The sequence below is a fragment of the Chinchilla lanigera genome, unplaced genomic scaffold, assembly GCF_000276665.1.
Source record: "Chinchilla lanigera isolate Chin_1 unplaced genomic scaffold, ChiLan1.0 scaffold00049, whole genome shotgun sequence".
In the NCBI taxonomy this organism is placed as follows: domain Eukaryota; kingdom Metazoa; phylum Chordata; class Mammalia; order Rodentia; family Chinchillidae; genus Chinchilla; species Chinchilla lanigera.
In genome coordinates this window covers 8,084,557-8,092,367 of record NW_004955450.1, presented here as the reverse complement: position 1 = coordinate 8,092,367, position 7,811 = coordinate 8,084,557, and the positions used below count along the sequence as shown (strand labels likewise).

The window sequence follows — 7,811 nt, the reverse complement described above, 5'->3', positions numbered from 1 at the left end:
CGCTGTCTCCTGCTCAGATCTCCCCACCTGGGTGGGGGCACTGCCTGACAGAGGTCCCTCCACGCTGCCACCAAACCAGTTCTGCTTCCTAACACGGGAAGCCTTCCTCAGCTCGGTGCACAGGGAGCCGGGAAAAGTCCTTGGGTGCTTCAGATTTTGCCCTTTAAACTTCGCTTACTGCAGTCCTCAGTTAGAAATGCACAGGTAAGGCAGGTGTGGTCACACACACACTCGGGAAGCTGAGGCAGGAGGATTGCCACGAGTTTGGGGCCCGCCTAGGTCACACAGTGAGTTCAGCCCAGCCTGAACTACATAATGAGACCCTGTCTCCAAAGAGAAAGAAAGAGAGAGAGAGAGAGGGAGAGAGAGAGAAACAGAGAGAAGAAACAAAGAAAGAGGAAGGAAGGAAGGGAAAGGAAAAGCAAGGAAAGGAAAGGAAGAAGGAAGGGAGGGAGGGAGAAATGCACCCACAAACGTGGGCACACACACACAGACATAAGTAAAACGTGAGCTCCAACAAGCAATACTCAACACTGACCCTAATTATCTATGATGCACTCTAACCATTTTGCATTCCATTCTTTTTTTTTTTTTCCTCACAAAAACGTTTAATAAAGAACAGTTTGGCTGTTACAAGATTGTTGGTTAAGGGCTGGATTGGTATTAAAAGCCACACAGGGAAATCAGGAACATCTCTCCCAGTGAAACCCTCGCTCCAGTGGCCTCACATCTTGGCTTCTCCAGCAGTTTCTGCTCCTGTTTCCATCCGGTTTTCAGCCCTTTCCTCCTGGCCGCTCATCCTCTCTGCCTCCCTGGCCGGCTGGTCTGCTGGCAAGGCCTCAGCCGGTCTCTTGCTGGCTTTCTTCATTTCCGAGTCTGTCTCTGAACGTCTGCAGCAGTGACCAGCTGGATGGAAGAGGGAGATAAAAGACAAAAAGTTTACGGGATCATCTCTTTCCAAAATAGAAACAGGCCAGGGGTGGGTTGCAAGCTCTCAACACTAGCCTGGCCCAGGAATCTGCCTTGACTTCCTATAGTCAATATTTTAAAGGTGTTTTTTGTCTTCTTGAGACAGGGTCTCACTATGCAGTTCAGTCTGGCCTTGAGCTCACTTTGTAGCCCAGGCCGGTCTCGAACTTGCAAAGATCCTCCTGCCTCAGCCTCCTGAGTGCTGGGATTATAGGTGTGCACCACCACACCTGGCTTTTAAAGGTGTTTTTGAAATCCAGTCCACTTAAATGTTCTTTGATGCCTTGGTGCTTGACTGCCTGCAGCCTCCAGTTTGCACAGAGCTGCTGAGGCTTCTCTAGTTTGTCCTGCTATGGACGATACCTGACCTGATTGCCAGGGTGGGCAGTGATAAGAATGACCAGCCTCAGGAAGATGCAGCTGGTCAGTCACACAGGGCTCAGGTAAAGGGTACAGCAGCTCTGCACTTGGGGGCTCAGGCATACAGTTTCCTATGCAAATTCAGGGAGTATCAGGCTTCTTTTAAATTTTCCCACAAAAGGCTGGCTTGGAACTGGGTGTGTTCCTGGCTCCCCCATGGTCGCTGCTGCTGGCTTGCTGATTCTGCTCCTTAGATGCGGACAGGCTGAGGCTTGCTACAAAATGCGTTTTGTTTTCATTTTTTAAAATATTTGAGGGCTGGGGATTTAGCTCAGCAGCACTGCACCTGCCTGGCAAGTGCAAGGTCATGAGTTTAATTCCCGGTACTGCAAAAAAATAAAATAAAATAAAAATTTGTAACTGCTCATAAGTTCATTGATTCCAAGGCCAGTGGGTAAGAATAGCAGTTTGCAACACACAGTCCAGGCTGCTGAGCCTGTGCAGGGAAAGCAGGCTGGAGGGCAAACTGTGGGCCAGGGCCACCTCTCTGACCACCCCCCCCACAAGAGATGCTCGCTCACTCACCAGAAGGTGGACTGGATTATGTCATATGATGCAAGAGACCACTGAGCTTTAGGGTAGGAATAAGATGGGCTGTCCATGTGTCAGGCATTGTTCTAAGCATTTTACACAAATTAACGTATTTAATCCTCCCAGGACCACAGTGCTATTTGTAGCATTATGAGTCCCTACTGTACAGTAATTTAACTCCAGAAGTAGCTGTCTTAGTTACTTTTCTGTCATTGCTGTGACAAAATACCTAACACCAAAGTTAAAGAGGGGAAGGTTTATTTAGCTCACAGTTCGTAGAGGTTTCAGTCCATAATCAGTTGGCTCTAAGGCAGGATGGCATGGCAAAGAAGAGCAGTTCATGGTGGGCAGAAGGTAGCAAAGCAAGCAAGAGGGCAAGGCAAGCCTCTTTCTGTCCCTTAGATTGTATCCAGGCTACCAGGACTAGGGTGGTACCAAATCAATCAATGGACCGAGTTAGTAATCACCCAGCCTCAGTCCTAGTATCAGTCACACATTCTAGATTCAGCCACCTCTGAAAAAGCCCACCAGGACCACATGAGGCTTTCGGAAGATATTTAAATGCAATCCATAACATTCAGCCCTGGGAATATATATCCCTTCATGCAAAAAATACTTATGCATATTCCTCTATCCAAAAAAGCATTTAGTCTTTCTCCAAGAGTCACCAAAGTCCTAACAGTTTCAGCATTTCTGAAAAGTCCAAGTCCAACGTCTTCTCTGAGATTTAAGGCAAACTCTTAGCTGCAAGCCCCTGTACAAATGAAAAGAAAGTTAAATGCTTTTCCAGCATTCAACGGCATGATCCACATTTCCATTCCAAAAGTTACAAATGGAGATACAAAGAACGGGACAAAAGCAAGTCCAGAATCCAACAGGACAAACATTAAATCCCACAGTTCTACTTCCAGCATCCCCAGAAATCTGTGGCAAGTTGTAAACTCCAAAGGACTTGGGTGACTGTGTCCTATAGCACTTCTGGTGGTTGTAGTTCCCATGGCTTCTCTTGGGCCAGGTCTTCTTCTTCCTTGCATTTTCCTAAGATGACCTACCTACCTGGCTTCTCCAAACTTCTAGGGTCTCCACTGCACCTTTGACTTCACACCCACAGCTTTACACACTGCCCTCTCAGGGGCACACTACCTGGCCTCCCAGGCCTTCTTCTGAAATCTGGATGGGAGCCTTCCTGACCCCAAAACCCTTTCAATCTGCATGTACCTAAAACCAGTACCACATAGATGATGACAAGGTCTGCTGCCAACTGGAGCAGTAGCCAGGATTCCTTTTCTCTTGGCTACTGGGGCCCAGTGCCTATGACCAAATCCTGAGGAACAACTCCCCTAGGCCACCACTATTATGGAAAATGGTGGTATGGGGCTTTCTTCTCAATGCAAAGTCTTTCACTTTTGCAATTTTGAGGCTGTAAATGGAGGAGTCCTGCTGCTACTTGGGACACCCTCAGGCCATCTTCTCTATTCTCCTGTTCCTTCTCAGCAATCGAGATCTCTGCTCTATCTTTGTAGTCCACAGCTTTACTGGTTCTTTCTGTCCAAACTCACACTGTTTTAAATCATGCTGGTGGGCTCTTTGCTTTTGATTCTCAACAGAGATCTGGCTAAAGCCCTCAACAGCAGCCATGCCACAACCTCAACATTAGACTTCCTTGAAATTTCTTCTGCAAAGATTAGTCTGCTGCCCTTAATCTCAGTCTCGACAAAGTTTCTGGACACAAACAAAATACAAACTCTGCCAAGGCATAGCACACATCATCTTGAGTCTAGCAACCAATGCAGTCCTTGTTCCCAGCAGAAACCTTCAGAGCCTGGTCTTTCTGACAGAATTTCTATCTGCATTCCGGTCTTCTGAGCTCTGATGAAAATCTCCCATCAAGTACTGCCTATGGCATTCCAGCTCTACTTTTTCCACTCTGAACCTTTCCAAACCTTTCCCACAAGTCATTCCCAAAGGCTCTTGAACTACCTAATCAGTTATAGTCACAGCAATGACCCTACTCCTGGTACTAAATTTGTCTTAGTTACTTTTCTCTTGTTGCTGAAACAAAATACTTGACACCCAAAGTTAAAAAAGAGAAAGGTTTATTTAGCTCACAGTTTGTAGAGGTTTCAGCCCATAATCAGCTGGCTCTAAGGCAGGGTGGCATGGCAGAGAAGAGCAGTTCATGGTGGGCAGAAGGTAGCAAAGCAAGTAAGGGGGCAAGACAAACCTCTTTCTGTCCCTTAGATTGTATCCAGGCTACCAAGACTAGGGTGGTACCAAACCAGTTGGTGGACTGATTTAGTAATCACCCCTCCACCTCAATCCTAGCACCCTTAATCCAGCATTGCACCACGAATCAATCACACTCTAGGTTCAGCCGTCTGTGAAAAAGTCCACCTATGACCACAGGAGGCTTTGGGGGGACATGTAAATACAAGCTGTAACAGTAGCTATTAAGTATAGCTCTGACCATCAAAGCCAGGCAGATTGACTTCAGAGCCCTCACTCAAAAAAAACACTACAGTCCCTTTCCCCTTGTCCCAGACATTCTTGCACTTCTTACTCCTGGGTCACTTTGCCATCTTTTCAAGGGTGACATCCTGTGCTGAACTTGGGCTCTGGTCAGAATTCCACAAAGGATTCAGATGAGAGCTTAAATTCTGGCATGGACATCAGCCCAGGTGTCAGTATATCAAGTGCAGCAGAGTGTTCAACACCCACTCAGAGTGTGTGTACTGACTACACCCCTCAGTGCCAGAAGGTCAGGGATGGAAGGGCCTGCAGAAACCATGCAGGTACGTACAGCTTGCACATGGAGTGAGAGGAGCATGGGTGCACACTGCTCTGGGACCTCCACCTCTGTCTGTTTCAGAGATAGACTTTCTGTGAAGAAAATAGTTTTCCCACTAAAATGAGGAAAATTATTTGAAGGGGATAAGAGAAAAATATAAGAAGTTACGTCCTTTTGAAAAACAATTCATTAAACATATTTTCTTTTGCTTTTTTTTTTTTGAGACAAGGTCTCGCTATGCAGCTCAGGCTGGCCTTGAGCTCACTTTGTAGCCCAGGCTGGTCTCAAACTTGAAAGGATCCTCCTGCCTCAGCCTCCTGAGTGCTGGGATTACAGCTGTGTGCCACCATGCCGTTCAAACATATTTTCATTTCTATAAAATATATATAATGAGCTGGGCTTGGTGATACATATTTGTAATCCTAACATTGAGGTGGCTGAGGCAGAAGGATTGCTGTGAGGCAGAGGCCAGCCTGGGTTACACAGTGAGACCCTATCTCAAAAAACCAAAAAAAAATGCCTGTAATCCCAGCAGTCAGCAGGCTGAAGCAGGAGGATCACTATGAGTTCAAGGCCAGCCTGTACTACAAAGTGAGTTTAAGGCCAGCCTGAACTGCATGGTGAAACTTTGTCTCGCAAAGACAAAAATAAATAAACAAATAAAATGCATGTATTGTAAAATTTACCATTGATAGCATTTAGTACAGGGCCAGAGATATAGCTTAGTGGCACAGTGCCTGCCTGGCCAGCGGGAGGTCCTGAGTTCAATTCCCAGTACCAAAAAAAAAAAAAAAAACGTTTAGTACATTCACAATGTTGTGATAGTTACCCATAGTAGTTACATTATCGAGGCCCATTATCACCCAATGGGAAATGTCATACCCACTAAGCTAGGGCTCCCATGACCCCCCCACCCAGTCTCTGACAGCCACTAATCTACTTTCCGTGCCTGTGGTCTTGCCTGACAGTAAACGGAATCATACAGTTTGCGGTCTTTTGTGTCCGGCCTTTTTCACTTCTTATAATGATTCCGAGGTTCATCCGTGTTGCAGTGTCTTCCAGCATTTCATTGTTTATGGCTTTTTAGGGTTGAATGATGTTCATCTATCCATTTATTAGGTGATGGGCATTTGAGTTGTTTCCACCTTTTTGTGCAATGAATAACGAATCTTTATTTGTGCACAGGTTTGAACATCTGTTTTCATTCTTCTGGGTACTTGCCTAGGAGAGGAATGACTAAATTGTATAGAAACTCCGGGTTCATTTTGTTTTGTTTTTTTGAGTTGCTGTGTAGCCCACACTGGCCTTGAACTCAGTCCGCCTGCCTTACCTCCTTGAGTGCTGAGATTGCAGGCGTGCACCACCATGCCCAGCCCATGGGTTTATTTTTTTACCCCACTGTGGTGGGGACCGAGCCCAGGGCTTCATGTGCAGTGGCAAGCATTGTACTACTAGGCTTTGCCCCCAGGCCGGCAATTCTGTGTTCCAGTTATTGAGGAACCACAGAACAGTGGCTCCACCACCAAACACCACCACTAGCTATGTACAGGGGTTCCAGGTTCTGCATGTCTGCCGCAGCACGTGTTATTTTCTTTACAGAAGACAGGATAGCCAGGTGTGTTGGGGCAAGCACTCAGGAGTCTGAGGCCAGCCTGGGCTACGTAGTGAGTTCAAGGCCAGAGGCCCTGTCTCAAAAAAAAAAAAAGACATACAACTGATTTTTTGGTGCGGCAATCCTGCACTGTGTGTCACTACTGAATTCTTTTATTTTATTTTATTTTATTTTTTGAGACAGGGTCTTGCTATGCAGTTCAGGCTGGCCTTGAGCTCACTTTGTCACCCAGGCTGGTCTCAAACTCCCAACGATCCTCCTGCCTCAGCCTCCCGAGTGCTGGGATTACAAGTGTGGGCCACCACGCCAGGCACTACTGAAGTATTTAGCTCTAATTGTTAACATTTGACCCTTGTAGTCCACCGACCTCCTCCTAGCAGTTTTGAATTCTTTAAGATACCAAGCAGCCAGGATTTGCTCAATCCTGGGGCTTCTTATGGCTGAGTTTAGGATGGGCTTAGCCTGGTAACTGCCAACTTTTCAGTGCAGTTTGCAGGTACAAATTCCAGCAAGATTTCTCTGCAAAGACCCCTGCCCACCCCTCCTAACTCTCTAATTCACACTCTCATTAAATCATTATCTGAGTCCAGCCCTAACTCCCATCCTAAGTGGGTGGTACCCGGCCCTGGTCTCCCAGCAGAGATGACTTCCTGCCCTCCCACCTGGCGGAGAGCCGACCTAATCCCCATGCTTCGACCTGCAGTCCGAGCCCTTCCCATTCCCAGCCCTCCGATTGCTTCCTTCTAGGTCACTCTGGGCCCCAGAGTATGGAGTATTTTTTCCCCAGTTCCAAAAATCCCCTGTCTCGGGCCCTGGCAAAGCTGCTCCTGCTTCCCTGGTGAGGTCAGGCCCTTTGCTTACAACACGTCTGGCAGGAAAACAGGCAAATTCGGCATGCAAACTAGGCTTATTTTAGCGAGTGGGGGCCCCGCCTGCAATGTAGCGTCTATGCTCACAAAAGACAGCCGAGAAGCTCCTACCCAGAGAGCCGGAGGGCAGAGACTCGGGGTGGGAACGAGGGCTGGCAGAGTGAGTGGGGAGGACCAGGAAGGAGGGACCACCGCCCAAGGCCCCACCCGGTTGCCTAGGTGATGGAGAGGCGGGGCGGAGGCAGAAGCGCGGGCGGAGTTTACCCTGCATCTCAGATCTTAGTATTTGGTGGCCCCTGCTTCCGCCCACGCCTGGATCCCAGGAGCTCGGCCTTGTGGGAGGACAGGGGCGGGAGCTGTAAGCCCTGCAGAGTTTCCCGTGTTTTCTACTCCTACCCAGGGCTCTGGTGCATGGAGAAATCGAATGTCAGCCCTGGAAAAAAGCCTGTGAAAGCTCCTTGAAGTCTAGTAGTTTTCAAGCAGGTTTGTAATAACAGATCTTTGTCTGAAAGGCGTTGCTACCCACGACCTCAGCGTAGGGACCTGTTCACCCAACTGCACCTTCCCAGAATGCGGCAAAACTCCACTCTGGGTCCAAACCCTGCTTGTTAATGTGGGAAAA

The 7,811-nt window shown here is 47.7% G+C and overlaps 1 long non-coding RNA gene across 1 annotated transcript; it reads right to left on the bottom strand.

The window, feature by feature from the left end:
- Positions 1–581: 581 nt before the first annotated feature.
- On the bottom strand, positions 582–7,382 carry LOC106149584. Its single transcript, XR_001235856.1, has 2 exons — positions 7,301–7,382; positions 582–906 (listed from the first exon to the last, which is right to left on the bottom strand). It is a non-coding gene; the product is annotated as an uncharacterized LOC106149584 (long non-coding RNA).
- Positions 7,383–7,811: the final 429 nt, after the last annotated feature.